The 26,252-nt window shown below is 37.8% G+C and overlaps 2 pseudogenes; one reads left to right on the top strand and one right to left on the bottom strand.

The window, feature by feature from the left end:
• Positions 1–548: 548 nt before the first annotated feature.
• Positions 549–1,738, bottom strand: LOC145066373 (uncharacterized; annotated as a pseudogene).
• Positions 1,739–8,475: 6,737 nt separating this feature from the next.
• On the top strand, positions 8,476–24,256 carry LOC145066364 (zinc finger BED domain-containing protein RICESLEEPER 2-like; annotated as a pseudogene).
• The last annotated feature ends 1,996 nt before the right edge of the window (positions 24,257–26,252 follow it).

Below are 26,252 nucleotides of genomic sequence, written 5' to 3'. Positions count from 1 at the left end.
AAGGAAGACCCTCTCATAAAGAGAGACGATACACTTTTGCGCGTCATCAATTTACAATGCGCAGTTACGACACGAATTTACGACGCACGTTTACGACACACATTGCGTGTCAAGAAAGACCCTGTCGTTAAAACCCCTATCATAAAGAAAGACGACACATATTTTTGCGTGTCATAATTTTAAATGTTTTAAAAATTATATATTTTGATAGATTTAGTAATTTCCAAATTCAATAACACATTAAAAGTATTATAATACAAAATAAAATACAATAAATAAGAAAGATAATTCATTTCACTAATATGTTAAATAGAAATTATCATTCCAATAGTAAGTAAATGTAATACATTGCTAATATTGCATAATATTTATTATAAGAAAACAAGACATGTACAACATTAAAAGGAACTCGTGAGTAATGTATCCTTTGACAATCTTCATCGCATCTTTAAGCCTTGCAACCTCACCATGGTGTTGAACTTCACCACCACCGAGTTAAGAAACAAATTGTGTATAAATAACAAAAAACAAGATAGGATCCAATCATTCTATGACACAAGGAAAATATCGCTAGAGAACTGTGAAAAGAATATGAAACAAATGAATGAAAGTGCATTGCTATTTCTTTAGTACTTACTGTATAGAGTAAGACTAGGCCATTATCCATAGTTTTGAAGGACATTGATGTCTCCCTATGCTGCACATATTAAAAATAAAAAAGAACAAAAGTAAGTCTCGGCCATCATCCATATTTTTGAAGGACATTGATGTCTCAAATCATGTTACTAAACAAAACCTATTATACTTTAACATAAAACATATATACTTTAACATAAAACATTAAGAAAACAACGCCTTCTGGAGTGCATCTCTATAAACCTTTTCCTTACTCCTTCAGGAACAGCTTCTCTAGAAGCTTTGCCATTGAGTCCATCATGAAGAATAGAATCTGAGTGGCATAAAATCATAGCAACACCTCCTGGAGTGCATCTGCTACCAAAAGTATGCAACCTAACATAGTTTGCCTTCACTACACCATTATTATACACCAACATAGTGGGAATATTACAATCTGGATAATTAGGAATGCAATCAGTTGATATAATCTTGACAAATTTGGTAGCTGAATACATTATTGGCACTTCTTCCATACACTGCATTAGAACTCCACACTTTGGGTACCTATTCAATCACAAGTTTCCATTAACAACCATATAATCAAAATCAATTGCTAATCAATAAGAAACAAGATAGTAGTGAATTAGTGATTACCCATCTTTGTATAGATTAACAACCACCCACACATCAGATGTAGCTTGTGAAACCTCACACACAAAATCGGATCCTAAAATGGGAATAACTAACCAAAACTTTGCAACTTTCACTGTTTGCTTCATCTCTGCTAACCTCTTTCTCCTTCAAGAACATAAAAGAAAATAAAACCATGAAAATATCACATGAAGTTTAATGCCCTCATAAAATGAGATTAGGATTGAGGGAGTAGGAAGTACCTGTATTCTTCGAGGAAACAATTGTTATCAAGATCATCTTCTAAATCTTTGAGTTCTTCTTCTGTCCTGTTATCGACCTGAAATACGGTTTTAAGTTTAGAATCTTCGTCTTCTGCAAGAGTGAAAGGATCGGATTTGAAGGCAGGGAGTTTGGGAGGTAAGTTCCCGAGTTTTCTTTGAATATCATCTCATTGAGTTGATTCTCCTTCAACACCTTTGTAGACAAATTAAATATCAGCAAATCAGCATAATGGTTAAGAATGATGTAACCACTAAATTAAAGCTATTAGCATGTAATCAAGTAGGTATTTAAACAATTAATTAATCACATAATAGAGGTCAGCGTATGTAACTCTTGGATGTTTGGCCTTCACTTCTTCTATTATTAAATCAATCAACACCTGCAAACTTTATCATCAACTTGAATAAAGTGTAGATGCAACACATGAATAGATTATGTCTAAAGTTTCGATTATATCCAATATCTCAGATGAAATTACTAAATAATCCTTCTAGACTTGTATTAACTACCAGATGGTTTAAACCATTGACGTCATATTAGACTATAATGAACAACAAAAGGGAAGTGTGTTGCTATTTGGCATTACCTGATCATGGAAACCAGTAGGATCGGGTTAAGAAGATTCTAAAGCACTCATTTCATCCCTGCCAGCTACCAGATGACTAGCCACCTGTTTCATTAAATAACAAGAGAATTAAGTTAACATCCAAAATGTTGTCTAACAAAAGTCAAGAATGTAATGGCCACTGTAAACCCAAAAACCAAATAAAATTAGGACAATAATTGTGAAATAGGCTTAAATGCAAGAATTATAAAGTACACGATGGTAAAAACAAGCTTAAATACAAGAAATCGCAACATACTTTCTACTTATGGTAAAGGAAACTTATATGCAAGAAATAGCAAAGTACATTGCAATTTTTGGTACTTGGGGACATAAAGGGACTTGTGTAATAAAAACAAGTTGTGTTTTTTTAAGTCAAATCAATTAAAGTTTGCTGCTAATTCTTGCAATTTTACAAAAAAAAGCCTAAATGCATGAAATAGCATCTTACTTCTACTTATTTTTGGTAAAGGAGCTTAAATGTAAGAAACAACAAAGTACATTGCTATTTCCTGCACTTGGGACAGAATAAGACTAGTGTAGTCTCTAAATATCACATATATTGAAACATATATTTTACATATCAACATATCGAAACAACTATGACTTCATATATATATATATATATATATATATATATATATATATATATATATATATATATATATATATATATATATTAAATTTTAAGGGATTAACAATCTTCGAGGCTTTCACTTACTTCTTGAGATATTGTGAACAAATAATTTGTGATTTGCTTGTTGAAAAGTATTACAAGATGTTATCTAAGTCTATCCATTTTTAAAAACTTTAGGATTGTTACATTACATGAATAACCTAAATAATTTGCAGATTGGTCAGGAAACATCTTTTAACTACTAAGAAACTAATAAAAAAAGGTTGCACTTCTTACGTAAGACAACGATTAATGTAAAAAAAGTAGGATAAAAAACCTTTGGTAGAATTTTTGAGTCTTCCTTCCTTAGGAGAGATCTTAGAGTCCTATGAGAAATTAAAGATAGAACATGTTATGAGAGGTAAATTTGCTACAGGGAGTAAATTCCCATTATATTCTTATACATGCTTTTATCAAGGAGTAAGATTTCTAACAAAATTTGAGCATAAACGGATGAAATATATAATTAGTTTTGGGTCGTATAGTGTTGTGTCATGGGCTCGATCCTTAGCCCAGTTTTGTAGCCGGTTTGGGCCTGTCCAACCGTGCATTATTTTATTCTAGGGTTTTAGTATTTAAGGTGCATGCATGCATCCTTAGTCGAAAACGCTTTTAATTATTTTCTTATCAAATTATTGTAAACCCTAGCTCGCCTCTACAGTGGAAGTTCCTTATCGAGCTCTGCTGAGGCGTGACTACATTTGAATCACAAGCTTCATATTGATTCCATATTGTGTTCTTATTCGTATTGTGATTGAAGTGTTAGTTCTTTTTTAAAATACCTGTGAAAGATCTAAACGATCTAGAGATTTATTCTCTTTAATTGGTATCAAAGCAGGAGGCTGTGTAATTCATACACATCTCTTCAGTTGAAGAAATTATTAGGGTTTTTCCGCATTGACTGATATTAATTGAGCCGTCATTCCAAATTGGCGTATCTCATTAATTGTCGATCTTGCCGTAACGATAAATTACAAGTCTAATCTTAAACAGGTTATCGATCAAACGTCACAATGTCTATGGACGATTCTCAATCCAATCCAATCAACATATCCAACAATATTGGATCAACAACAACAATTCCAATCTTATACACTCAGGACTATGAAGTATGGACGCACCACTTCGAAGATTATGTAATCGGCTCAGAGGATAATGGGTACTTGATCTGGGAAGCAATCATCATTGGTCCGTTTGCTCATTCAAGGACTTCAAAGATTGTCAACACTCAAAAAGAGTAATATCGTCTCATGAATGATGTGAAAGATATTCCTCAAGACGACAAAGAGAAGTTTCAGTGCAACATCAGAGCCTTAAGAATGATTAGGTTTGCTATACAATCGGACACGTTTCGTTTGGTGAGTTCATGTGCTACAACAAAAGAGATATGGGATACGTTAAAAGAATTATATTCTACTGATGAAGATCTGGTACATTCAATTCAAACCTTGTTGCTTTCGGAATTCGGTGATTTAAAATAGAAGCCCGAAGAGAAACTCATTCAGGCCTTTGATCGGTTTAATCATCTTCTCAGTAAGATGATAAAGCATGGGATCGAAAGGAAGGCTATTGAGCAGAAGGTCACCTTCATGAACGTCTTAGACCCGAATGGATGGCAGTTGTGTCCACAGTGAAGGCACACGAGCAGTTCAAATCATACTCTATGGCGAAACTAGTGGGAATTATGAAGTCCCATGAAAGTGCGGTGTCAAAGGAAACGAACGTGGTTTCTAGTTTGGGGTTGTTACCTCTTATTTCAAAAGGAAATGGTGCTGTTGAAGAAGAAAAAGAATTGGATCTTGCTAACTGTGATCTGACTGGTGAAGAGTATGCCCTAATGGTTTCTAATCCAAGAATATTTATCAAAAGAAAGTTCCCATCCAACAAGAACCAAAACTGGCAGGGAAGTTATAGTTCCGAAAAGGTGAAGGAGGAACCGAAGATGGGTTCAACGTCAGAAGAATCCAAGAAGGAGACGAAGATTGGTGGTGATTCAAGTTTTGATTGCCATTATTGTGGAGGCAAGAATCACTTTGCCAAAGACTGCATGCTGAAGAAAAAGTTTGAAAAGGTTGATGAAGAAGATGAGGAAGCGAACCTCTTGAGACGATTGGAGGAGATCAAGAAAAGGAAATCAGCAGCTAACAATAACACCATGAATTATTTGATTGTACAGGTTACAGGTGATAATCATGAATTTGGTGGAGTACAGGTGTGGTCCATAGATTCAGAGGACGAAGAAGTGAGAAAGCCGACTCATTGCCAAGCTATGCTGGTGAAAGAAGAAAATGTTGTGGGAAGATGTTTGATGGTGACAGATGGTGTATCACAGATGCGAGGATGCACAACAGATGATGGGTTGGAAGATGAGAAGGAGTGAGAGGACAGGTGTTTCGCTGCGAAACCTGTCAGTGCACAGATCAACGAATGTGATGAGTTGATCAAGAAAGTATAAAATTTTCTTACTTCTCTGAAAATCCCTATTACTAACTATGAAAAGGAACTGAATAGCTTAAAATCTAAATTTTCTAGTGTAAGTAGTAGTCTTACCCAAACTCGTTTCACAAACTCTAACATGACTGATCAAATGAGCAGGATATCATCGAAGCGTGAGGAGTGGAGGATATGGATTAAGCAGAAGGAGAAAGAATTAATTAGGTCTAGGGATGAGTCAATCTATTTGCAACGACATAATCTTAAGCTTTTAAAACAACGAAACATTTTTTGTTTGATTGTGAAAAGACTATATTTTAATATCACTCAGTTACATCTCGATTGTGAAATAGGAAAGAAGATACATCGCATGATTTTACCCTTCCTTGAGTTAAAGGAGGATGAAGTCGATGTCGAAGCTTACAACTGTGAAAATGTTGTATCTTCTGACGAAATCTCTCCTGCCTACAAAATTGGTCTTGACAAAATAGAGTCCTACATAAAGTCAAAAGACCATAAGGACATGCTCAAAAATCTGTTAGATGAAAATGATAAATTGAAACTAAGAACCGAAACTATATAGAAATTTGACTCGTTGAATGCCAAATTAAGTTCAGAAAATAAAATTAATGTTGAAAGTGCATCTGAACTTAATGAGGGTGATGACATGAGTGAAATCTATGTAGAGGACGTGGTGGATTGTTCTGAATTTGTCAAAAGTGAACCCGAACCTAATAAAAATCTGATCTCTAAAAACTCCGTTGAGTTCGCTCGCTCATCGACAGACAAAACCAAAATCCTCAAGGAAAAAGTTGTTGTATATCAAAAGGTTCAAACCACTCCAAATGAAGTCTACACAGTTTAGGGATTTACACCTCAACAAACAGCAGAACTAACAGCAATGGTAGAAGAAGATAATGCAAATGGATGTGAGGAGTTCTTCTGGTCAGCACCAATAGATAATGTCGATGAAACAAAAGGCCTATCTCAGAAAACCTCAAGGAGAGTGAAGGGTAGGTATGTGCCAGAACCACTTAATGAACCTACAAGATATGATTTACCAAGCACAAGTGGTACCAAAACATCTTCGGGCGAACAAGTGGTAACGTCCAGTGAGACGTGTTCATCAAAGAGTGAAAGCCATGCTCGATTACCGAAGAAAAAGACCAATATTCATAAAAATCCAAAACAGGTGGCAGAACGAAAACACCAACGTAATCTGAGATATAAGAAGAATCTCTCAGAAAGAAAACAGGTTTGGCGATCTTAGAATCCTCATTACGTAAGGTATGAAAAGACACGTAAGTCACGAGGCGAACCAAGAAGCAACTTAAAGGAAAGCTTCGTTCCTCGGCATGAGAGCAACCGAAAGGAGGGTTTCGGTCCTCGGTAGGTATAAAGGATGGGTTCAACTTAAAGGAAAGCTTCGGTCCTCCGCATTAGAGCAACCGAAAGGAGGGTTTCGGTCCTCGGCAGGTATAAAGGATGGGTTCTGTACCAGGTTCAATCAGAAGAATCGAAGGGAAGAATGTTTCCATTCTCAACCAAGGAAGAGCAATGATCGACGATCTAATATTGCTTCCAAACCTTATTCTTCTCATTCTCATTCTAATTCTTATTCTTCAAAAGAATCAAAGGGGAAAGGAAAGCTCTTTCCAGAAGACAACAAATGCCCAAAAGAGATCCAAAGCATGCAGACGTCAAAATTTCAAATCCTACATCTAAATCAAATGAATCTAAGTCAAACAAAATCAAAGTTTTTACAATAAAAAGAAAAGATGAAACAACTCTAATAAAAAGAACTTATATGGTTGATGTTTCTCTTACTATTACCTGTCTTGTGAAAGGCTCACAAGGACCCAAGAAACTTTGGGTTCCTAAATTTGCTTGATATTTTGCAGGTTATATGTGACGAGTAGTTTGACGAAGAATGATACATTGATAATGGCTGCTCATGTCACATGACAGGACAAAGGGAAGAACTGAGGGAGTTTCGGTCTCTCAAGGATGGTGGAACAGTGAATTATGGCAACAATTCGTTTGGAACTATCAAAGGCTATGGAATGATTACAAATAGTGATTTCTCAATCAGAAAGGTCGCATACGTTGAAGGATTGTAGCACAGCCTCATCAGTATATCACAGCTAGTAGTTGGAACCGGATCGAAGTTCTCATTTGATGATGAAAGCTCATAGATTATTGAAAAGAAGTCAAATAACATACTGCAGAAGTCGAAGCGAAAGGAGGAAATGTACCCTTTAAATCTCAATCCAATTCGAGGGAAACCAGCAGTTTGCTTGCTAACAAAGGCACACTCAGACGAAAGTTGGTTATGGCATCGAAGGCTCTCTCATCTCATTATCAAAGATATCAGCAAGCTGGTACTGGGAGATCATGTTAGAGGTCTTCCAATTCTCAAATTTGACAAAGAACATTTATGTGCAGCTTGTGAAATTGGAAAGCAAAGTCGACAAAGTCATCCTTCTATTATCAACACAAAGGTGATAGTACCATTGGAGCTGTTACATATCGATCTATGTGGTGCCTTCTGTATTGAAAACATTGGTGGGAACAAGTACATTCTTGTCAAAGTTGACGACTTCTCTTGCTACACATGGGTATTTTTCTTGAAGAAAAAAAATTAGAGGCAACTCCTAAGCTCAAGCTCTTCATAAACAAAGTAGAGGTTCAACTGCGAAAAGTGGTTCATAACGTAAGAAGCGACAATAGCTTGGAATTCAAAAACAAGGATTTCAAAGATTTTATGGCTGAGAAGGGAACAACTCACAATTTCTGTGCTCCATATACTCCACAGCATAATGGAATCGTCGAAAGGCGAAACCGATCTCTGCGCAAAGCGGCTCGAACTATGCTAAGCTTCGCTTCCTTGCCTTTATATTTCTGGGCTGATGCTATTCTTGCTGCATGTTACACTCAGAATAGATCGTATCTAAACAAGCGATTCTCTATCACTCCTTACGAGAACTTGAACAACCGCAAGCCTAATGCGAAGTTCTTTCACGTGTTCGGTTCAAGATGCTTCATCTTCAATTCAAAGGAGAATTGAAACAAGTTTGATGCTAAGGCTGATGAAGGGATCTTTTTGGGCTACTCCTTGCACCCTAAGGCGTATAGAGTTCTGAATAAAAGCTCAAAGAAGAATGAAGAGACAAACTATGTCACTTTTGATGACAATTATGTCAAGAAGTTGAAGACGCCTGAAGGTGCAATGCAGGAAATCTTTCCAAAGTCTAGTCAAGTCACTGTGCCTATCTCAAATCTTTTTGAGCAATATATTCTTCTCTTTGATGAACCTGAAAAAGCTATCGATTCTGAATCCAAGGCTGAAGATAACAAAGTCGACAGTTTGAAGCAAATTATTGACGATGCTGCACAGAAGATGGCAACTGAACAACCAAAGGCAAGCGAAAGGCCTGACTCAAGCGAACCTTATGGTGACTGTTCTTATATCCAGGGGGAGGGTTTGTCACTTCCAAATGATCAGAATTCATCAATTCAGGGGGAAAACTCATCGTCTCAATCATCTAGCTCAACCGAAAGTCCAAACGAAGGGGAACGTTCTGATCCAGAAATTGCAATAGAGTCATCATTCAAGGGGGGGAATACAAATGTCAATGATGATGATACACAATCAGAATTGGAAGAAGAAGTCAATGCAGAACTGGATCCCTCTTGTGATCCAAATTGCCCTCCTCTCATTAAATGGACCAAAGACCATACTCAAAGTCAAATCATTGGGGAATCTACAGAAAAGGTATTAACTCGATCACAAATCAAAGCGAAACAAGCTGCACTATTCTCTCAAGTAGAATTTTGCATGTTCAACTCTTTTGTCTCCAAAGTTCAACCGAAGACCGTGAATTCAACTCTTGACCATTCTGATTGGGTTCAAGCCATACAAGACGAGCTGAACGAGTTTGAAAGAAACAAAGTATGGCATCTAATTCCAACTCCAAAGGATGCTTCGGTTTTCGGTCTCAAATGGGTATTGAGAAATAACATGGATAAGGAAGGGAATGTGATTCGTAACAAGGCCCGGTCTGTCATAAAAGGATACTACTAAGAAGAAGGTATAGATTATGAAGAGACCTTCGCTCCAGTTGCAAGATTAGATTCGATTTGAATCTTCCTTGCATATGCTGCACACAAAAACTTTGAAGTCTATCAAATGGACGTAAAGTGTGCCTTTCTCAATAGAGAACTTGAAGAAACTGTGTACGTTGAGCAACTGCGAGGCTTCGTGAACGAGAAGCATCCAGATCAATTCTACATTCTAGACAAAGCAGTATATGGCCTGAGCAGGCTCCCAGAGCATGGTATGAAACTCTCACTCGATTATTAAAAATGTCCAAATTTAAACAAGGGTTGGTTGACCCAACCTTCTTTCGTAATAGAGAAGGTAACCACATTATGATAGTCCAAATTTATGTTGATGACATCATCTTCGGCTCCATGAATCCTAGCTAAACAGCTGAATTCGGAAAGTTGATGGAAACTAAAATTGAGATGAGCTCAATGGGTCCAATTAACTTTTTCCTTGACTTAAATATTAGATACGGACCCGAAGGCATTTTTATCAATAAGGAGGCATATACAAATATATTGCTTGCCAAGTTTGGCATGATTGGAGACTCCAAAGTGAAAGTTCCTATGGCTTTTGGGACTAAGCTTACACCATCTTTGGAAAAGCCAGCTGCTGACATGACGCTTTATCGTCATATGATTGGGTCACTGATGTATCTCACAACCAGCAGGCTAGACATCATGTTCTCAGTCTGCTATTGTTCTCGATTCCAAGCTAACCCATGCGAACCTCACATGCTAGCTGTGAAAAACATCTTTCGCTATCTGAAGCGAACTTCCTCTCTCGGCCTACGGTATCCAGCCAACTCAGGTTTCTTTGTCCAAGCATTCTCAGATGCTGACTTAGGTCGTTGTGGATTGGATCATAAAAAGCACTACTGGAGGATGCCAATTTCTTGATGGTAAATTGGTTAGCTGGCAATAAAAGAAACAAACCTGTGTTTCTCTCTCCGCGGATGAAGCTGAATACATAGCCGCCGCCTCATGCACATCTCAGGTTGTTTGGATACATAGTCAACTTAGGGATTATGGGCTGAACATGAAGAAAATCCCACTATATTACGACTCTGAAAGTTCAATTAGGATTTGTCATAACCCAGTGCAACACTCAAAGACAAAGCACATAGCATTGCAGCATCACTTCATCAAAGATCATGTGGAAGATGGTAATGTAGAAATTCATTTCGTTAGAACCACTGATCAACTGACAAATATATTCACTAAGGCTTTACCAGAAGCAAGTTTCAACAAGATCTTACAAGGACTAGGAATGATGGAAGCAGAATCCGTACCATAATCGCCTTCACTTCATTAAAGGTAAGAAGCGAAATAGAGTGAACGCTCGGTCTATTTCGCGTTCAGTTCACCCGAGAACCGAAATGAACCGAACGCTCGGTCTATTTCGGGTTCGGTCCTTCTGAACTTTTTCACTTCTTTTTCATTAAAAGGGATTTCGGTTGTATTCGTTTGTATACTCTTCTCCATACTCATTTTTATGTTTTTCTTTTCATTTTTTTCTTTTCATAAAATCCAAAAATATTTTTATTTTTGTTTCATTAATTTTTTTTTCACAAAATACAAAAATAATTTTTCTTTTATTTCATTTTTCTCATGCTTTTCTTTGTATAAATGCTACTCTAGATGGTAAATCTCAAGCAAGTATACCTCCTTTTCTATAAATTAGTTAAGTGTCCCTAGATGCATGCTGCTGCATGTTGACCAAAGCCTCAACAGATTTGAGTGAAGCCTTAATAATGTGATATATACAAATCATGTTTTCCCAAACTAGGCTGTTACGTTCACTCTAATCGTGAGCTACCTTAATCTTCTCATATTGATTTTAGATTTTTCTTCTTGGTCCTTTTATAGCAGAGGTACATTCGCTTCTTAAACTACCTCCATAATATTTCTCCATTACACTTCATCTCACTAATGTAACCCTTGAGACTCTCAGCACTTACCACCAAGGTTTATGGTTATACAAAAATCTGTGTTTATGATCTTAGTCTCGTGTCACTATGTACTAAGTGAAACCCACAACTCAATACCCTTAATGCATTGACGGTGACCAATTACGATGGTAAATGGGTCACCGTCAATACCCTCAATGCATATACCCTTATTTTTCACTCCTTATGTTCTAGATTTACCCATTTACCATCTAGGGCGACGATAATTAATCCATGATTTCCAATTGACGATCGACGTAAGTACGTAACAAAGGATTTCTGAATCGAGTGGATGTATCAATTGAGTATACTACGGTCGGCAGTCGACGTTGCCCTCCCGAGTCCATCTCGTTCTCAAACGACAACACTCAACAGGTATTAATAATATTTCATTCCAACGCAGTTTGTAATGAATCGATTGGTATTCGTGATGTGATTGAATGAATCGATTGTAAGTAGACAAACTCAAGAGGTACCTGTTTGTCAAATTTTGTAATTAAAATCGGCACTCCTCAAATCAAAAGTTCATATACTTAGTTTCCTTTTCTTTTCTTAACTGTAAGATGCTCATATAATCATATTAATTCACCTGTTTGCAAATTGCAACGTGATCACATGTTGGTTGTTTTCAATTCACATTTTTGACCCTAATGTTTGACCAAATGCTAAAAAATGACACACATATTTTTCAAATCACATTGACTTGTTTACTTTTGCATAAATATGTGACAACCTGAAATTCTTTCCGTCATTGTAACCCGTTCCGTCAATAAAATTCGTCATTTTCGAATTGTTTCCGTTTCGTTATTAAATTAAGTGATTAAATTTGAGTTGTTTATTATGAGTTAATGGGTGCTCAAACACGTTAATAACTTAAGAAAAAATTCCAAATTAACAATTAGAAAAATTTTAGTTTCGACCATATTGGGTTACGACAACTTTATCGGGTGCGACCAAAAGCATCATATAATATCAGTATCGGGTAGAATTCCACCATGTCCAAAACTTGAACCATATATAAAGCTCGATTGACTTCATTTGAAGCTTTTTCACCCTTTCTCACTACTCTCTCTCTGTCTACAACTCATTTCTTGGCCAAAATCATCCAAATTCAAGCTCCAAATCATCAAGGTAATCATCCTAACTTGTAGTAGAAACTTTTCAGCTTCCAAATCCGTGTTCAAAGTATGAAAATGGACCATAAACATGTGTTTACAGCCCTGGAACACTCATGGGCCGTGAACACATATCAGTTGGGTTTTGGAGCCCAAAAACCCTCCGAATTCACATTTGGAGCTTAGAAATGACTTAAAGACTTAATGGAATGGACTTGGAGCACCTTGAACTCAACATTTGGGGAGTAAACATGAGTTTACTGCCCAAGAGCATGCTTGGGCCGTAAACTCCATATCATGGGCAGTAAACTCCTTATAAGGTGTTAAAATGCCATTTAAACACCAACTAAGCCTTGGATTAAAGTCTAGAAGTAACCACAATCGATTTAGGGGCCTTAAACATGATGAAAACTACCTCCGTAGGAGCTTACGGCCGTAAACCCCCCAAGGATGGGTTCCTAGGCCGTAAACTCCAATATCATGGCTAAATGATGTCTTAAATCCATTCCAAGGCTTGTAAAATTAGTTTGAATCACATGTGATTGATCTAATGCCACCAAATCATTAATAGAAGGAAGGTATAGGAGCTTACGGCCATAAACTCCTAGTTTACATCCGTAAACTCCCTTTGATGGTTCCTTTGATGGTTTAACTCCTTCCTATGCCTTAGATTAAATCCTAGCAACTTTCCCCAAGTGATATTTGACCATTGAGCACCTTAAAACCCATCAACCATGAGTTCACGGCCGTAAACTCATGTGGCCATGGTCTTAGGGCCGAAAACTCCATAAGGAGTTTACTCTTAAAGAGCAAACTCATTATCTAAGACCTATACGTCCGTAGATGTCACCCGGGTCACTCCAAACACTTGATTTGAAGTGTTTTCGCGTCTTGGAGTGTAAAATCATATCTAATTAGTGATTTAAAGTATAATTAGATACATTTGTATATCATTTCATATTACATAGGAACCCCGCGCGTTATCAAGCCTCGAACCGACACTTAGCATCCAAACCGATACATTTTCTCGTCTGGTGAGTTCATACCCCTACCCTTTTTTAGTGTTTTTGAATGTTTTCAGGGGAGAATACAATCAAAAGTACAAGAATATCTTGTACTTAAACTATTTATTACATTTAAAATGTTTGATATTCACATGCTTTTAGCATTGAAAAACAGTATTAACCAAACGTTAAACATGTACAGTCAGTTTTCAAACTATTTGTGAAACTCTTTATAAACTGTTATGTTTTATATTGCACAAATGATTAGTTCCATATCTTTATTGTTAAAAGCAACATATTGGTACGTTTGATTTGCTCTCGGTAACACTCCACAGAGATACGCGAGTGGAGGATTCATTGTTTGTAACAGATTTTTCTGTATTATTACTAGTAAATTTGTTATTCCTATAAATTGGAGACACGTCCTCGGAAACACTCCACAGAGATACACGAGCGGAGGACCGCCCCTTTAACCAGAATCTCTTAGATAAGGAGCGTGACTTGAGTGTATAGATCTATACGGGGTTGACTACCCCACACCTGGCTGCTAGCTACAGCCGAACCGAAAGGTTCAAGGGTGACGAAAGTCATAAAGTGATGTGGACTACTTATTGCCATATCTAGTCTATCGTATGGATATGGAACTCGCAATTTGGATAATAGAGATTTACTTGTTAAGTAATAATGGGTTAGTAACTAGTTTACTTTATACTTATTAGTTTTATATACATGATAAAACTAATACACTTCACAAGGATAACTAGGTTTTCAGAATACATCTTTTACATTACATTTCAGTTCGGTAACCAACTTTTAGGAAAATATGGGATTTTCCTAGGATAATAGTTGTTCATAACCAGATTTGTGTAACAAAACAGATAACCAAACTTTACATATAAGAAAATATGAGATTTTCTTGGATTCGTAACTTTCTCAGAAACCGAAAGGAAACTTGTTCATTTTTTAGAAAACAAAACCGCTTATGAACTCACCAGCTTTATGCTGATTTTCAAACTGCTTGTATTCTCAGGTTAGCATTAGACAGGTAACTAGCGATCCTTTTATGCGAAGACAGAGTACGTAGAAGACACGTCTTTACTTTTGTTCATATATATATATATATATATATATATATATATATATATATATATATATATATGTATATATATATATATATGTATATATATATATATATATATATATATATATATATATATATATATGTATATGTATAACACCTGTAACACTTGGTTTTCAAACAATTGTAAATTTCATATGTAATTTAATGGTTGTTTACTTTGCTTACTATGTACATTGGTTATGATACTCAACATGAAGTCACCTCCGCCCTGGAACGATTCCGCCTTCGGTTTCAGGGTATGACAGATAGGTATCAGAGCCCTTGTTTATAGTGAACTAAGTATACCAAACCTTACATGGTATAAGACTATAAACACTAAGGGGCCTAAGTGCTCTGAACTAAAGGTATACTTTAAAATATAAGTATTTTTAAAAAGTATATAAGTATACCTAACTGTCGAAATCCGTAACTACAAGTAGAACAAAACATAAGTAAATGGGAGTTCTACGATGCGGTTAAACCTGGGCAGTTATGTAGTCGTGTGTAGGATCAATATAGCCTGGCCAACTATATTCATTCGAGACATGGCCAACATGTGCTTGGGAGTGACTGTAGTGTTCAGCATGCCTAAAACTTACCCGATACCAAAACAATGAGCCGTCGTCGCAGCGAATCATGAAATACTATGGGAGTATTTCTAGAGCTAGCTTCGTTATAGAAATCCTCATTCCCACGTTGCTCCTCGATCATTCTTTTAGCGATAATTTATCTGCTTTGATAACTTATTCCTACTTTATCGCTTAATAGAATTCAATATCTGTCATATCTCTTGATTTAATTCGGAGGACTTACCTTCCTCTCTTTCCTGATCTTTATAGATCAAGATGCCTCCAAGAAAGAGACCCAGCTCAAAGAACAACAATCCTCCTCCGCCACCACCTCCTCCTCAATTTGATCCTATGATGTTCCAGGCAGTTGTTACTGCCACAGTGGCAGCCGCCATGTCTCAAATGAACCCCGGTGGTTCAAGATGTGGTCCCTAGCCCCAAAACCAGGAAGGTAGCCAGGGACACCGAAAGGAGTGTTCCTATAAAGATTTCATGAACGCGAAACCCACGTCCTTCGATGGCACTGGAGGTGTCATTTCCCTCACCCGATGGTTCGAGAAAATCGAATCTATCTTTGAAATCTGTGCTTGTTCGGAGTCTGATAAGGTGAAGTTCGCCGCTTGTACCTTCACCGATAAAGCTTTGACTTGGTGGAATGGCCGAGTCAAATCCTTAACTCTAACTGTAGCTAATGCTATGGTTTGGGAGGCCACGAAGGAACTTCTTCTAGCTGAGTACTGCCCTCGGGGCGAAATACAAAAGCTGGAGCATGAACTCTGGAACCTAAAGATGAAGAGTTATGATATCGCCGCTACTCTGTCCGGGATTGGTTACCCCAGAGAGTAAAAAGATCGAGAGATTCATTTGGGGGCTGACCCAACCGACCAAAGCAAATGTCTTAGCTGCAAGGCCGAATAGATATGACAACACCAAAAGCTTAGCCCAGACTCTGATTGACCACAGTGATGACCACGAAGAAGCAATCACTACTCCTGAACCGACCAAGAGGAGTTGTGAGAAAATAAAGTTTTGGAAGAAAAAGAAGAGTCATCCTTCTCAAGGATCCTCAAAGAAACAACAAACTGTAGCAGTCCATGCTGCTACTATCCCTGCTGCTGCTGCTTCTGCCGTGGGATCCACAGCTCAAACACCTACTAGTAGGTATGCTAGTAACCTTCCCTAATGTGAAAAGTGTAAATACCACCATAACCCCGGCCCCTGCCGTGAACTGTCATGCACCAACTGTGGTAAAAAGGGGCATACGATTCGATTCGGTAAAGCACCAGTGCAATAAGCCAATCAATCTTCCAGAGCAGGTTTTGGTCAAGCCTGCTACAATTGTGGAGAATTCGGGCATTTCAAGAGAAACTGCCCCAAAAAGGCAACAGCTGATAACATTGGAAGAGTCCTAGCTATGGGACGGGAGGAGGCAGTCACCGATCCCACCGTTGTTTCGGGTACGTTCCTTCTCGACAACTCTTATACTAGTATCCTTTTCGATTCGGGTGCTAAAAGAAGCTTTGTTAGCCATTCATTCAAACATAACCTTAAACATAATCCTCAACCATTAACCGAAATGTTTACCGTCGAGATGGCTAATGGTGAGAAAGAAAACACTAGCGATATCTTCATAGGTTGTATCCTTACCTTGAACGACCATTCTTTTCCCATTGATCTTATGCTATTCTCCATAAAGAGCTTTGATGTTATCATTGGCATGGATTGGTTGAGTACCAATCATGCTGATATCCTTTGTTACGAAAAAGCCATCCATCTCAACCTCCCCTCTGGTCAGACTCTCATGATCTATGGAGATAAGCTTAGCTCCAATCTTCGTATCATTTCCTGCATCAAAGCTCAAAAGCTTCTGCGGAAGGAGTGCCAAGCATTCCTAGCCCATGTCATTAACGAGAAACAGGAAGTTGAAGACCTCGCGAGCATCCCCGAAGTCTGCAACTTTCCTGACGTCTTTCCTGAAGAGCTCCCGGGAATTCCTCCTGAACGTCAAGTTGAGTTTCGCATCGACCTAATCCCTGGAGCTACCCCCGTAGCCAAGTCTCCATATCGCTTAGCTCCAGCAGAAATGCAGGAGTTATCCAGCCAACTCAACGAACTACTCAGCAAAGGGTTCATCAGACCGAGTTCCTCACCCTGGAGAGCTCCGGTATTGTTTGTGAAGAAGAAATATGGATCCTTCCAGATGTGTATCGAGTACCGTGAGTTGAACAAGTTAACCGTCAAAAACTGATATCCTTTCCGCGAATAGATGACCTCTTCGATCAACTTCAGGGAGCCAGCTACTTCTCAATGATAGACCTTAGGTCAGGGTACCATCAGCTACGAGTTCATGAGAGTGATGTTTCCAAAACAGCCTTCAGGACTCGGTATGGACACTACGAGTTCCTAGTGATGCCCTTCGGTCTAACCAACGCACCGGCAGTGTTCGTGGACCCGATGAACCAGGTGTGTCGTCCCTTCTTAGAAAAGTTCATCATCGTGTTCATTGACGACATAATTGTCTACATCAGAACGAAGAAGATCACAAACAACACTTAAGGTCAGTGTTGGAAACCCTTAGATCCGAAAAGTTGTACGCGAAATTTTCCAAGTGTGAATTCTGGATTCGGAAGGAAACTTTCCTCGGCCACGTGGTAAGCGAGGAGGGTATTCACGTGGATCCATCCCGGCAAGGCCAATGTGGTAGCAGATGCCCTTAGCCGAAAGGAAAGTTCAAGCCGTAAAGTAAGGACACTGACGCTGACTATCCATTCCCATTTACCCATGCAAATCCGAGATGCCCAGTTAGAAGCCCTCAAACCAGAGAACGTGTCAAGCGAAGACTTGAGGGGAATGGATAAGAAACTTGAGATCAGAGGTGACAGAGTCTACCGTCACCTCGGAGGATTCAGGGAGGTTGTTATGGAGGAAGCACACAAGACCAGATAATATGTTCACTCGGGTTTAGATAAGATGTACCTGGATCTCAAGAAACAATACTGGTGGCCAAACATGAAAGCCGAGATAGCTACATTCGTGGGCAAGCTCTTGACTTGCGCCAAGGTGAAAGTTGAGTACCAGAAACCCTCGGGTTTGCTCCAGCAGCCCGAGATACCCAAGTGGAAATGGGAGATGATTACCATGGATTTCATCACCAAGTTACCCAAATGTCCGAGTGGGTACGATACCATTTGGGTAATTGTCGATCGTTTGACAAAATCTGCTCACTTCATTCCGATCAAAGAATCATTCAAGATGGAAAGACTCGCGCGGATCTACATCCAGGAGGTAGTCCGACTGCACGGTGTGCCTGCATCCATTATCTACGATCGAGATAGCAGGTTTACCTCAAGGTTTTGGCAGTCCCTTCAGAAAGCTCTTGAAACTAAACTAGACATGAGCACGGCTTATCATCCTCCGACTGATGCACAGATTGAGAGAACTATCCAAACCTTGGAAGACATGCTTAGAGCATGAGTCATTGATTTCGGAAGGTCGTGGGACACACATCTGCCTTTGATAGAGTTCTCGTATAATAACAGTTACCACACCAGTATCAAGGCTGCTCCGTTTGAGGTCCTTTACAGTCGCAAGTGCAGATCCCCTCTGTGCTGGGCCAAGGTAGGAGACACGCAGCTAGCCAAGATTTGATTCCCCGACAGAGCTCTCACTGGTCCTGAAATTATCCGCGAAACTACCAAAAAGATCATCCAAATCCGGGAATGGTTGAAAGCTTCACGAGATAGACAGAAGAGTTACGCCGATATACGACGGAAACCTCTGGAGTTTCAGGTTGGAGACCGTGTCCTGTTGAAGGTCTCGCCCTGGAAAGGCATGGTACGCTTTGAAAAGCATGGGAAACTTAACCCAAGGTACAATCGACCTTTCGAGATCCTCACCAGGATCGGTCCTGTAGCCTATAAACTTCAACTACCCCAAGAGCTTAGTAACATCCATCCCGTCTTTCACCTCTCGAACCTTAAAAAGTGTTTATCCGATGAAACCCTAGTAATTCGTCTTGATGAAATCGAGATCAACGAAAACCTAAACTTCGTGGAGGAACCAATTGAAATCATGGATCGAGAGATCAAACGTACGAAGCAAAGCCGCATCCCGATAGTGAAGGTTCGCTGGAATGCCAGGCGGGGACCGGAATTCACTTGGGAGCGTGAAGACTCGATGAAACAGAAGTATGTGCATCTCTTTTCAAATCCATGATTTGTATCTTAATCTTGAATTTCGGGACGAAATTTCCTCTAACAGGGGGATAATGTGACAACCCGAAATTCTTTCCGTCATTGTAACCCGTTCCGTCAATAAAATTCATCGTTTTTGAATTGTTTCCATTTCGTTATTAAATTAAGTCATTAAATTTGAGTCATTTATTATGACTTAATGGGTGCTTAAACACGTTAATAACTTACGAAAATATTCCAAATCAACAATTAGAAAAATTTTAGTTTCGACCATATCGGTTTACGACAACTTTATTGGGTGCGACCAAAAGCATCATATAACGTCAGTATCGGCTAGAATTCCACTGTGTCCAAAACTTGAACCATATATAAAGCTCAATTGACTTCATTTGAAGCTTTTGCACCCTCTCTCACTACTCTCTCTCTCTCTCTCTCTCTCTACAACTCATTTCATGGCCAAAATCATCCAAATTCAAGCTCCAAATCATCAAGGTAATCATCCTAACTCGTAGTAGAACCTTTTCAGCTTCCAAATCCGTGTTCAAACTATGAAAATGGACCATAAACATGTGTTTACGGCCCTGGAACACTCATGGGCCGTAAACACATATAAGTTGCATTTTGGAGCCCAAAAACCCTCCCAAATCACATTTGGAGCTTAGAAATGACTTAAAGACTTAATGGAATGGACTTGGAACACCTTGAACTCAACATTTGGGGAGTAAACTCCTTTTGAGGTGTTAAAATGCCATTTAAACACCTCCTAAGCCTTGGATTAAAGTCTAGAAGAAACCACATTCGATTTAGGGGCCTGAAACATGATGAAAACTACCTCCATAGGAGCTTACAGCCGTAAACCCCCCAAGGATGGGTTCCTGGGCCGTAAACTCCAATATCATGGCTAAATGATGTCTTAAATCCATTCCAAGGCTTGTAAAATTAGTTTGAATCAAATGTGAATGATCTAAGGCCACCAAATCACTAATAGAAGGAAGGTATAGGAGCTTACGGCCGTAAACTCCCTTTGATGGTTCCTTTCGTGGTTTAAGTCCTTCCTATGCCTTAGATTAAATCCTAGCAACTTTCCCCAAGTGATATTTGACCATTGAGCACCTTAAAACCCATCAACCATGAGTTCACAGCCGTGAACTCATGTGGTCATGGTCTTAGGGCCGAAAACTCCGTAAGGAGTTTACTCTTAAAGATCAAACTCATTATCTAAGACCTATATGTCCGTAGATGTCACCCGGGTCACTCCAAACACTTGATTTGAAGTGTTTTCGCACCTTGGAGTGTAAAATCATATCTAATTAGTGTTTTAAAGTCTAATTAGATACATTTGTATATCATTTCATACTACATAGGAACCTCGCGCGTTATCAAGCCTCGAACCGACACTTAGCATCCAAACCGATACGTTTTCTTGTCTAGTGAGTTCATACCCCTACCCTTTTTTAGTGTTTTTCAATGCTTTCAGCGGGAGAATACAATCAAAAGTACAATAATATCTTGTACTTAAACTATTTATTACATTTAAAATGTTTGATATTCACATGCTTTTAGCATTGGAAAATAGTATTAACCAAACGTTAAACCTGTACAGTCAGTTTTCAAACTATTTGTGAAACTCTTTATAAACTATTATGTTTTATATTTCACAAATGATTAGTTCCATATCATTATTTTTAAAAGCAACATATTGGTACGTTTGATTTGCTCTCGGTAACACTCCACAGAGATACGCGAGTGGAGGATTCACTGGTTGTAACAGATTTTTCTGTATTATTACTAGTAAATTTGTTATTCCTATAAATTGGAGACACGTCATCGGAAACACTCCACAGAGATACGCGAGTGGAGGACTGCGCCTGTAACGACAATCTCTTAGATAGGGAGCGTGACTTGAGTGTATAGATCTATACGAGGCTGACTACCCCACACCTGGGTGCTAGCTACAGCCAAACCGAAAGGTTCAAGGGTGACGAAAGTCATAAAGTGATGTGGTCTACTTATTGCCATATCTAGTCTATTGTATGGTTATGGAACTCGCAATTTTGATAACAGAGATTTACTTGTTAATTAATGATGGGTTGGTAACTAGTTTATTTTATACTTATTAGTTTTATATACATGATAAAACTAATACACTTCACAAGGATAACCAGGTTTTCAGAATACATCTTTTACATTACATTTCAGTTCGGTAACCAACTTTTAGGAAAATATGGGATTTTCCTAGGCTAACAGTTGTTCATAACCATATTTGTGTAACAAAAAAGATAACCAAACTTTACATATAAGAAAATATGGGATTTTTCTTGGATTCGTAACTTTTTCAGAAACCGAAAGGAAACTTGTTCATTTTTCAGAAAACAAAACTGCTTGTGAACTCACCAACTTTATGCTGATTTTCAAACTGCTTGTATTCTCAGGTCAGCATTAGTCAGGTATGCAACGATCCTTTTTGGCGAAGACGGAGTACGTAGAAGATACGTCTTTACTTTTGTTCATATATATATATATATATATATATATATATATATATATATATATATATATATATATATATATATATATATATATGACACCTGTAACACTTGGTTTTCAAACAATTGTAAATTTCATATGTAATATAATGGTTGTTTACTTTGCTTACTATGTACATTGATTATGATACTCAATATGAAGTCACCTCCACCCTGGAACGATTATGCCTTCGGTTTCGGAGTGTGACAAAATATTATGTGTACTTGTTGGTGTTCATGGTGTTCTAGTGAGTTGTTTACTGTTACATAAATATTATTTCAGATTGAAGTATCTATGATTTGTATTGTTTTCTTATGAAGATTCAATGGATGATGGAGGGTCTACAACAAACCTATTAAGTCCAAACAAAGGAATGGGGGTTGAAACAGGTGTTGGGATTGATAATCTGTCATTACAAACTAAACATGGTATGGATCACACAACCACTCCAAATGAAGAAACAACTAGTCAAATTCCTAATGGAAATGAAAATGTGAGAGAAAAAATAATGAAACCGATGAAGATGAAGTACAATTAAGGAGAAAACGGAAAAAACATCAAAAAACAGCAGACATTGTAAGTCAAGGTTGGCTATTACTGGTTCAGGTCCTACATCATCATATAAAAGACACCAAAACAGCTGCATCCCCCATAAACAGTCGCTAGAAAACCAACAAATACTAAATTTTCAGCCTAGTGGGTGTGATGTGGATTCTATGCCACCATTGATCGGACTGGATACAAAATATGATGAAAACAAGATGAGGGAGGCCATAGCTAATTGGATACTAAGTATTGAGCAACCGTTTGCTACTGTGGAAGATGTCATGTTTGTGAAAATGATGAAGACAGCTACTCCATTGTTTGTGAAAGTAAGCAGAGTTACAATTACATCAGACTATTTTAAGGTATACGAGCATGAGAAGAAAATGTTGAAAGCCCTTACGAAAGTTGCCTCTAAAATTAGTTTAACAATTGATTGTTGGAAGTCCTCGCATCAGGAAATTGAGTTTATGGTTATTACTGCACACTTTCTAGATCATAATTGGAGGTTTAACAACTTGCTCAATTTTAATATTTAATTATTTATCTTTTTCTTTCTATCATATTTTAATTTATATCTCAACGTTTTTCTATTGTTTATAGAAACGTGTATTAAGTTTTGTACATGTTCCTCCTCCTCGTAGTACGGTTGATATTGCTGATGGTATTTACAAGTGTTTGCAAGAGCGGGAAATTAAAGATAAGATTTTCACCATCTCAGTTGACAACGCGGCTTATAATGACAAAGCTTTAAGAAGATTGAAAGAAACTTTTTCACGTGTAAGAAAACTTTCATGTGGTGGTAGATTGTTTCATATACAATGTTGCGCACACATATTGAATCTTCTAGTGAAAGATGGTCTTGCAATAATTGATCATATCATCAGTGATGTTCGTGAGGGTATGAATTATATTAACAATTAGGAGGGTAGACGTCTAAATTTTTCAAAGGCTGCACATCAAATGCAAATACATGATCGAAAGTTAATGCTTGATTTTCCAACACAATGGAATTCAACTTATGATATGTTATGCATGGCTTTAAAGTTCGAAGATGCTTTCCCAAGGTATAGTCAAATATACCTTAAAGTTTTTAACACATGTTCATATTAACTAACACTTTAATTGTGGTTTTCTCAGGTATGAAGAGTCTGAACCACATTTTCATCACTTGCCAACTGACGAAGATTGGGAAAATGTTCAAAGCGTATGTGAAATTTTGAAGGTTTTTAAGGTTTGTGTTTAATATGCATAATATTTTAAAAATAAATGGTTTTCTTTGTTGACTAAATCAACGATTATGCTTAGGTGTGCACGAATATCATCTCGGGCAGTGATTATCCTACTGCTAATTTATATCTAATTGAAGTGTTTAGAGTGAAGCAAACTCTTGATAAAGGTTCATTATGTACAAACGATTTTATTTGTGATATGGTGAAGAAAATGAAGGAAAAGTTTGACAAGTATTGGGGTGAGTGCCACCTTGTAATGGCAATAGCTTATGTGTTAGATCCACGGTTCAAGATGAAGTTGGTTGAATTTTTCTTTCCAACACTTTATCAAAATTCATACAAGAACATTAAAGAAGTGAAGAATGCACTTTATGAAATGTATTCAGAGTATTTAGAGATGCATGATACATTAGTTAGGGAATCTGCAGCACATGGAAGAGAACATGAAAGAAATGTTTTAGGGTTGAATGAAGGTACATCACTTGGATCTAGATGGGAGGCATTTGGAGAGTTCATAAAGACTGCAGATTTAGAGAGACCAGAAAAGTCAAAGCATGATATGTATTTAGAAGAAGGTGTTTATAGCGAGAAAGGACAAACAGGAATGGAAGCATTTAATGCTTTAGAGTGGTGGAATGTGTACAAGTTAAAGTAGCGTGTTTTATCATTGATGGCTAGAGATGTACTTGCAATCCCGATTTCTATGGTTGCATCTGAAGCAACTTTTATTGTCAGCGGTAGAGTTATTGATCCATATCGAGCTTCATTGGGGTCCGACACGGTACAAATGTTGATTTGCGGAGGAGATTGGATTAGGCAAGTTCATGGAGTCAAGAAAAAATAAAAGGTATATTTGAAAAAATCAAAACCACATTATAATTGTTATTTTAATAGTTTAAATTATTAATTGTCAACCTTTTTATTTTGTAGAAGGAGGAGTTTCCTATTGAAGTTTTACTATCTGAGGTGAACACAAAGTAATTGAAGGTAATTAGATCTGTTAAACAACAAATTCTTAATCTGAAAAATATTTCAATAAATGATTCCTTTGTACATTTTGCAGGTTTTGTGTATCTGAGGAGTGAAGTTGCATAAAGGAAGATTTTTCTATTTCTAGTCGTTCAGTAATTAGGAGTTTAACTACTATTTTTGTAGTTTGAGCTTTTACTCTTTATGTTCTTATATTTGGTTATATTTTAGACATTAAATCAATGCAAATGGAGAATCTATGAATGTCTGTTTTGAAGTTAGAATTTGGATTATTCCCTTGAATATATGATAATAAATTAAATGGGCCCAAAAACCATAAACGAGCTCGAGTCGAGCCTAAGCTCATTTAGGCTCGCATGACAAACTAAACGAGCCGAGCCCGAGCCGAGCTCGAGCTTCTTATTTTTCCTACAAGCCGAGCACGAGATTTGAAATTGGGCTCGAAATGAGCCGAGCTCGAGCTCGAGCCAACATACAATCATACGAGCTCGAGCCGACCTTGGGTATGTTCGGGCTCGGCTCGGCTCATTTACACCCCTACACACAAGCACTTTGAAGTCTCTCTTGACTTTGAAGGAAGAGATTTGTGACCGAGATCAACTGCTTAATGTCTCAATAGACATCACAGATTTCCACAAAAACTTTGCTTTATTTCATTATTATTTACACTTTTATGCACACACTTTCTAAATTCCCAAAAAGGTTTTGTTCGGTTATTTGTGAGTTCATGCAGACAGTTTGCAAATTAAAAGCGATGGTTTGCTGTAACCTTTTTGAGCTATTATGGAAATCACAAATTTTATTGAAGATTCATCTGATGACTCAGCAGGAAGTTTAAACGCTTGACGATTTGAATGATGGATAAGTTTCGAAGGCGCCACAATTTGAATCGGTCATCATGCGTCATATCTACTTTATCGGGGTTGCAAGATGTCAAATCATGCTTTTTCAAGAGTCGTTTCCATGATTTCAGAAATCATCACTTATGATTTTTCTGTCTCTAGGATCGTATATAAGGGCTAATTTCCGTGCGACTATTCCTTACCACACTTCAATTCTCTAGAGTAAAAGCAGGCGATCAATTTCTCACTGATCATCTTCTTCCTCGACAAGCTTCATTAATGGCAGAATCATCCTCAGTTCAAGAAACTATTGCTCGCTCCACTCTTCTTGTAATCAAACCTAATCAAAACCTGCTGATGGATCTCTCCCCTTTCCTCTATGATACGAACTTGTATCAAGTGGTGGAATGTCTGAAATGTTCCCTACTCACCAAAGCCCTAACCTCAGTCGAAGTTGTTCCAATGTCCTGTCTCTCTCAAATCTACTCCACTGCAACGTATGACAAAGGGGCAGATAAAATTTTCTTCGATATTCTTAACCAAAAAGCTTCAATCTCCAAGAATCGTTTTTGCTCTCTTCTAGGGCTTGCATATGAAGACTCCATGGTTAATCCTGATTCTATTGCCACTAGTCAGCTCTTCTCAACGTTCTACAACTTGGGTTATACTAAAAACCTAACCACAATGACCAAGTTCAAAAAGTCTTGCCTTCCTCCTCAATGGAATGGCCTATTCACTCTACTCTTCAAAGGGCTTTCTGAACGAAATGATGGTTTCGACGGTGCAAGTAAGTCCTTCATGACTCTACTTTATGGGGTG

Source organism: Lactuca serriola, chromosome 1 (genome assembly GCF_051521515.1).
Source record: "Lactuca serriola cultivar US96UC23 chromosome 1, Lser_US96UC23_V15, whole genome shotgun sequence".
Classification (NCBI taxonomy): Eukaryota; Viridiplantae; Streptophyta; class Magnoliopsida; order Asterales; family Asteraceae; genus Lactuca; species Lactuca serriola.
The sequence above is the reverse complement of the archived record's forward strand: the minus strand, read 5'-3'. Positions and strand labels throughout refer to the sequence as shown.